The sequence below is a fragment of the Staurois parvus genome, unplaced genomic scaffold (assembly GCF_062004578.1).
Source record: "Staurois parvus isolate SC_StPar_1 unplaced genomic scaffold, SC_StPar_1.0 ptg000682l, whole genome shotgun sequence".
Classification (NCBI taxonomy): domain Eukaryota; kingdom Metazoa; phylum Chordata; class Amphibia; order Anura; family Ranidae; genus Staurois; species Staurois parvus.
This window is the reverse complement of record NW_028318478.1, coordinates 5,551,729-5,560,190: the sequence shown is the minus strand read 5'-3', so window position 1 is coordinate 5,560,190 and position 8,462 is coordinate 5,551,729.

Sequence of the window (8,462 nt, the reverse complement as noted above, 5' to 3'; positions counted from 1 at the left end):
TTTCCAGAATGTATACCGCCATTTGTTGATGTTATAACTTTCACATAAACCAGTTAATATACACTTATTGGGATTTTGTTTTAGCAAAGATGTATAGCATAATGCATTTTGGCCTAAATTTATGCTGAATGTTTTTTTATTTTTATTTTTTTTATTGGATATGTTTTATAGCAAAAAGTAAAAAATATTGTTTGTTTTTCAAAATTGTCAGTCTTTTTTTGTTTATAGTGTAAAAAAAATTTAAAAACACAAAGGTGATTAAATAGCACCAAAAGAAAGCTCAATTTGAGGGGAAAAAAATTACATAGATTTAATTTATGTAAAGCGTTGCATGATTGCTCAATTGTCAAAGTAATGCAGCGCTGTATCACAAAAAATGGCCTGCTCAAGAAGGGAGGTAAATCTTCCAGAGGACAAGTGGTTAAAAAAGGTTCTTTTAACGCCTTATAATATTTTATATACACGGATATATGTACACATATGCCACATTTAATTTTTGGGTTGCTGTTATTCTTTTTAATCAGCAGGAAGTGATTTACTAAAGGCAAATATGATTCGCAAGGGAATTTTCCCTAAATGAATTATTATTATTATTATTATTAATAACATCTTTGCTATTATACAGGATTTATGTAGCATCAAGAGTTTGCGCAGGAATTTACAATATAAAGGGAGATAGTACCATTACAATGCACTTTAATACAGAAGGAATAGGGGAACCCTGCTTTTGGAGCTTACAATCTAGAGGGGGACATGGTATAAAAGGCTGCAGGGGATGATTTGATGAAGGTGACTCAAGTACAGTTCTTAGGTGGAGGTAGGGTAGGCTTCCCTGAATAAATACGTTTTCAAGGAACGCTTAAAGGGGACAGGGTAGAATCTGACTGAACATACTGGGGAAGGGAGTTCCAGAGGATGGTAGAAGCTCTGGAAAAGCCCTGGAGGTGAGAGTGGGAAGAGTTAACAGGAAGAGGCAGCTAGAGAGCAAGATGTCTTGGGAGGAGTGGAGAGGACAATTGGGTGATATCTGCAGATGAGGTTGGTAATACAACTAGGGGCAGTGTTGTGGATGGATGTATACGTTGTGGTTAGTATTTTGAATTTTATATGTTGGGCTAGTGGAAGCCAGTGAAGAGATTGGCAGATTGGGTCAGCAGTCATAGAATGGTTAGTAAAGTGTATACGCCTGAAAGCAGCATTCATAATAGACTGAAGGGGTGACAGCCTGTGTAAAGGTAGGCCAGTGAGGAGGGAGTTACAGTAGTCAAGACAGGATATACCCAAGGAGTGAATAAGTTATTTTGTTGTGTCATTAGTCAGGAAGGGGCAAATTCTGTAAATGTTGCAGAGATTGAGGCAGCAAGATTTAACCAATGATTGGATGTGGGGGGTCCAAAGGAGAGCTCAGAGTCTAGGATTACACTTAGCACCCTGGCATGTGCGGAGGAACCAATGGTTGTGCTGTTGATCTCAATAATAAAGTCATGAGTGGAGGATCAGGGAAGAGAAAATATTACAAGATCAGTTTTAGAAATATGGAGATTGACAAAGTGGTGTAACATCCATACTGATATGTTCTACGGTAAGTCTGTGATACGTGAGGAGGTCAAGGGGGTGAGTTGAGGAGTAGAGTGATAGATCTGAGTGTCATTAGCGTAGAGGTGGTACTGGAAGCCATGGGAGGTTATCAACTGGCCCAGGGAAGAGGTGTAGAGAGAGAATAGGAGGAACCCAAGGACAGAGCGGGTGAAGCTCTGCTGACTTCCATCATTCAATCAAGTACAAACAAAAGTACAGATTTTTTTTCCTTTTAATGTGAAATTTTACCACATTCATCAAGCTCTGGGGCAAATTTCCTTTGCATATTTACCATTAGTAGATGAACCCTTAGATATCAATATTTATTTTTTTTCATTCACAAGGATCCCTTTGGAATGGGCAACAGCTTCCCTACCCCCCAAGGAGTAGGTAATTTGCACAGGAGCCTAATGCGCAATATCTGAACCACCCCCTGGCACCAGTGGCAGGAAAGAGCCCACTGATAATCAGCCTGGAAGGATGGCTCTCAGCAAGGAAGGGTGCCAGGATATTTGCAGCACTCCAGTAATGGGGACACTGGGAGAATGTAAAGTGATTGCATGTCTTTTTTTAAGAAAAATCCAGACAGATGTTAAATATTGGCAGATATGGTTGAAGGCACAGATCAGGGGAATATTTGGTACATTGAACAGAGCTGTGCAGGAATACAAATTAAGGTAAAACAGAAAGATACTAATGTTTCCATGCACTTATTTCATTCTGGGGTGAGCTGTAAAGTTGGAATAGCATGATTATTTTAAAAACAATAAACTATATGGAAATGTCTGTTTCACAATGTGTTCTAGCCTGCAGCAATAACTTTACTGTTTTTGTAAGACATGTCCGGGGAAACTGAAGACACATACATTCTCCTTAACGCTTTTCTCCTGTCACCTACAGAAGTGACAGTCTACCTAATTATAACTAATAAAGTAGCAACCAGCAGTGGCACAGCAGCTATCTGAAAGAGAATGGCATTGACCTGCCGATACAGGTGCCGCCTTTAGGCATTACTGCTTTTTCAGTAGCACAACGCAGCAAACAGATAGAACAGCATATTCAAATTGGACGAACACACTCCCTTAATGTCGTTAGATCAAGAAGACTCCACTCATCTAATCAAAAAAGGCACAGACAAATGTTCCATCCACATTAAAAGCAAAGAGTTACTGAAAAGCGAACCTCTGTATTCTTTTTATAATATCACTTTAAGCTATTTCTTTGAATTGCAGTCATTCCTTTGTTAAAGCAGAAAATCAAAAATTCATCTGAAGTGATTCTTTCTTACCGTATTTTTGAGTTCATTGGGTTAGGATGCTTTTTAAAAAAGGAACCAACATTTGCAAAAGTTTGGGGTCCTTAAGCAATTATTAGAAGTGCTAGTTGGTAGAAGAGATGTATCAGAAACAAGCAGTAAACAAAGCATGTATGAATATTAATAGCTCTTCATAATAAAAAGCAGTATGGATTTAATATTTAAAAAAATATGGCATGCTTTCTTTGAACACTACTTTAGGAAAATAAGTAACACCTTTTAATAGAAATGTTTATCACATTAAAAGCAATATTTAATCTTTGTGGATCTTTAGTCGCAGTGAATGAGATGCTACTAATATGACATTCACTTTTATCTCTTTAGGGAGAGGAGCAATGCATTTACATATATTTTATCTTCTAATCACTGGATTTCTTATGATGTCCATACATAATAAATCTTTAATCCTTACAATTTCAGAATTCTGCATTCTCCAATTTTTTTTACATTTTTTTACTACAAGTGGTATGTTGGGGGATTAGGAAAAGTTAGGGAAAGGAAATTAAGATGGAAAACCAGGTGATTAAGAATTTTAAGGCTTAAGTTGGCCATGCATTTTTTAAATTTCAAACAAGTTCCTGATAAACCGAATGAAATTTACCTAGTGGGTGGTCCATGTAACCCCCTCTCCTGACATACTTTGATTGAAAATAGATGGAAAAGTTTTGGCCATACAGCAACTGCATCAGAATACAATAACCCAGCAAGGAGATACCCCCATCAATGCTGTATATTGTGTACAGAAGAATCAATTTTTTTTTGTTTAACCGGGTTGCTCTTTAATATTTTTGTTATTGTATTAAATAAAAAGATTTGGAGATTAGCCACTAGAGGCAGGGTCGATTAGCTATTACGATCATTCTGCATAATTACTTGAGTTTACATATTAGCCATTCAGGCAGAACATCGTGTTCCATGAGTTTTCCATGACTCAGACCTCAATTGTAAGAAGGAGTAGTAAAGCACAACCATTGTGCAGCTCTACAAGACAGGAAGCAAAGCTTGTTTGTGTAATGAATGATTATGGCTGCACCCAATGGAAAAACATATAATAACCACTTCAATATCGGACAATTTCACCCCCTTCCTGCCCAGGCCAATTTTTAGCTCTCAGTGCTGTCACACTTTGAATGACAATTGCTCAGTCATGAAATACTGTAGTCCAAATTACATTTTTATCATTTTTATCACACAAATAGAGCTTTCTTTTGGTGATATTTAATCACCATTTTTTTAATTTTTTGCTAAATAACCCAAAAAAATGTGCAAAAACATTTTGTTTTTTCTTGTTTCTGTTATAAAACTTTGCAAATAATCTTTCTTCAGAAATTTAGGTCAAATTGTATACTGTTACATTTCATTTGTAAAAATAACCCAAATCAGTGTATATTATTTATGGGAGGTGTATATTATAGAGTTAGATAAAGTTAGGTCATAGAGTCCCACAAACTATGGTATATACTGTATATCTGAAAAACGATCAGTCCTGAGTACTGCCAGCCTATCTAGTTTATTGAGGATCAAAAATGCCAGGACAGTACAAATATCCCCCAAATTACCCTTTTTTGGAAAGTAGACAGTCTGATTTATTTAGTAAGAGGCATCACACATTTTTTGAAGTTGTAATTTTTTGTCAAAATATTTGCATATTAAGGAATTTAAATGATCAGGGACATTGACTGATTACAGTATGTAAAAACAAATTTAAAAAACTAAAAAAGTAAGAGTTTTGAAATGAGTTTTGAAATTTTTTTTCTTTTTTTATTACATACTGTGACCAGAACAATACAGTGTTACCATACAGTATAACACTGTACTACTCTGAAGAGATAATCAGGATTTTTTTACATACTATGATAGTTTATAACAGTGATAATTACACTTATGAGCAACCATTTTTTGTGAAATCCATTCATTGAGTGTGTACTATTGTGATTAGGTGTGATTGACCTTGTCTGCACCATGTGATTACAGTGACTAATCACAGAGATCAACACAATAGTACACAATGAATGGTATGAATGGAAGTCATGCATTGTGTACAATTTCCATGTAATCTGTTGTGATTGGTCACTGTCAAACACCGCCTGGCGGTACCTCTAGCGACCCACAGGACAGGACTCCCCAGGGTCTAAGTCCCCATCTGCTTGTTCACCAGGGCCCCTGATGGTGGGGATGGACTTGGAGCAGACAGTGACCAGGTCGCGGCCCCTGAGTACACCCGCCTGTGGTAGAGGGATCCGCCAGAGGTATATACTGGTAGAGAGCCTGCCGTGAAGAAGCGGATAGGCCTGAGCAGCAGTGACCAGATCCGTACAGGATGGATGGATGGCAGGGTAGTGTAGCGTAGTCAGACAGGCCGGGTCGGTAACAGTGGGGACAGCACGGTACAGAGCAGCAGACAAAGAGTAGTCAGGTCACACGCCGGGTTCAGTAACAGGAGGTAAGATAAATAGGGATATCCAGGAGAGTAGTCAAATGAGCCAGGGGGTCAGAGCAGGAGGTAGTCAGCAAAGGTCAGGATCAAGCAGGGTCGGCAACAAATCAATCAGCAGGAACACACGAGCAGGAACAGGGTAATAAGACCATACGGCAACTAGTGTCTGTGCAGGGCTGGTTTAAATAGTGCGCCCTGCACTGTCATTGATGCCAGGCGCCTTTTCACGAGTGCGCATGCGCGGTCGCCCCCGTAGCTGCCTAGGTCCTAGCGCCTGCCGATTAGAGCGCATTGTCGTCCTGCGCATGCGCAGACCCGTGCGCCGCCGCAACTGCTGACAGATCACAGTAATCACATGGTTTCAGCAGCAGCCCAATACAGTGAACTGGTGGACACAGCAGGTGACATCAAGCCACAGTGCAGCCTATGGGGTACGTGCAAGTCACAATGCTGGGAGGACATCATATTATGTCCACCCAGGGTGGCAGCACTACCACCCAGCCTATAGATAAATGATGGCAAGAGCGCTGCCATCCTGGATGGATGTCATATGACATTCACCCAGGGTTGCGCCTTGCACACACCCCATGTCCATGCTTCGGTGTGATCTGTCACCCGCTGTGTTCAGTGGACACAGTGGATGACAGATCACTGTACCAGAGCACTGTCAGTGCCAGGTGGTTAATATACCCTCAACACAGGGTATTGTGTTGGAGATCATTAATACACAGATTGTGGGCAGGAAGGAGCTAATAGACAAAAAATTCCTCACTGATAATCATATCAAAGTAGTCATCAGTCATTAGTGATGAGCCAAACTGTCCTGGATTTGGTTAGAGAAATTTGGGTCAGTGAACTCCAAAGCAGTTTAAATGCTGAACCCAAAACTCCATTGAAATCCATTAGAGGAGCTGAACCTGTCCCCCAAAAAAATACCCATTTTCTGGGCTAATGGACAAGGGGTGTCAGAAAATAGCATGAGGGGTGAACTCTGCCCTGGAGAACATGTACAGTACCAATGCAATATACAAAAGAAAAGTGTTAAAAAAATTTAATTTTGGACAGGAGCAGTGATTTTGTTTTTAAAAAGTGAAATATTACAAATATTCTAATAACATGGAGTCCCCCTTTCAATCCATACCAGGAACATGAGGGTGCCTTGCTAGGGGGGGACACCCCGGTAAAGCACATTGACTACATGTTGATGAGGACAAAGGCCTCTTCCCCGCAACCCTGGCCATGTAGTTGTAGGGGGTCTGCAAGCTGGGGCTTATTGCAATATGGAAGCCCCTTTTAATAGTAAGAAATACCACCCACCACGTGAATGAGCAGTGTGGTGTATAAATGCGATAACAAGTATGGGAAGCTACAGCAATGATCCTGGTGTAATTTACTTTTTAGAGCCACTGATTCTCTTTTCTGTAAAACTGACCAAGCAGCTATACAGCTGTCTGTAAATTAACTGGTTTATGTGAAAGTTATAGTGTTTACAAATTGTGGTATAGATACTGGAATTTTTTTTACTAATAATGGTGCCGATTAGCAACTTATAGTGGGACTGCAGCGGGTATTCTGACACTGGGATGAACTGACTTGGTGTCACTGGCATCCCCAGTGACACCAATACAGTGATCAGTGCTAAAAAAAAAAAGCACTGACACTGTACTAATTGCACTGGGCAGGAAGGGGTTAACATCTGGGCGATCAAAGGGTTAACTGTGTGCTGGGAGTATTTTACGGGAGGGCACTGTGTTGGTGCTTCACTGTAAGCCATCCAGAGTAGTGTTGACAGGGAGGAGGACTGTTAGTAAACAAAGCAGTCCTCCTCCCCATCTGAGATCCTCGGTAATCACCAGGAGCTGGTGGGTAATCAATGGCCAGGACCCAGTGATTGACAGCCGCGGCCACAAACGGCAGCGCAGGTAGGGAGCGCGTGCGGCTCGCATGCTCCTCCTACCCTGAAATGCAAATTCATGCATATATACGTGATTTTGTGCACCCCTGCCACCCTGTAGCAGTATATCTGCTATAGGGTGGCGGGGAAGAGGATAAAAAAAATGTAAAGAGCCTCTGTCCCCATGTGCTCATGCACAAATGCAGACGTATACATAGGTCCTGCACTGTGAACAGTGATTACACCATACGTCAGACTGAGAGCAAAATTTTAGTGACGGATCTGTTTAATTTTAAACTGATAACCTATACAGGCTTTAAAGGGCTGCCTATGGAGATTTTTATACTTCAATTTGTTTATTAAAGTTTTTCAAATTATACAAATCAAATGCCCCATAAATGTTGTGGTTACAAAAAGAGCAAGGAACATATAAGTGAACATCCTATAAGTAGAGAAGGGAGAGAGAGAGAAAACAGGTGGCGCACACACCTAGTGCATTATCCAAGGTTTATTGTAGGAGTGAAAGAATAATAAAAACATACTCACAGACTAAGCATGTATCTAAAAAGCATAGAAAAATGACAATGGCCACAACGGCAGGCAAGGTGTTCTCACTGTCAGTGCGGTCAAATGGCTGACGTGTTTCGGGGATGAATCCCTTTCCTCAGAGCTGATGACCAACCTCTGATGCTGATGTATGATGAATGGAAAGTAAGAGCCTTGCTGTTGATGCCAGAGTTAGATCAAATTTAACAGAAAAAAGGAGAGATTAGAAGAGAACAAAGGAAAGAAAGGAAAAAGATGGTGTCCCAATAGTGGAAGAAATAAGGGGGACCGTTCAAAGTCCACAGGGAAAATGTACCTAATCCACGGGTCTCAGGTCTTGTAAATATCTTTTTAGGTACCATAGTTTGTTGCCATTCCACATGTGTGCAGAATTTTAAAGCATGGAATATTAGGTATCTATTAATATCAACTCTTATATTTTACGAAAAAGTGGGTGTTATATTGTGCGTGTGTGCACTAAAATTCACTAAAGTGTATTTTTTCCTTAAATTTGTGGTTGATAAACCGCTGCACAAATAGCGTGTGACATTAAAACCGACTGCTAAAAAAATCTATAATGTTTGGGAGTTCTAAGTAATTTTCTAACAAAAAAATTATGATTTTTAAAAGTAGGAGAGAAATGTCAGAATTGACCAGGCAGGGAAGTAGTTAATGATTTCCTTATCGCAGTT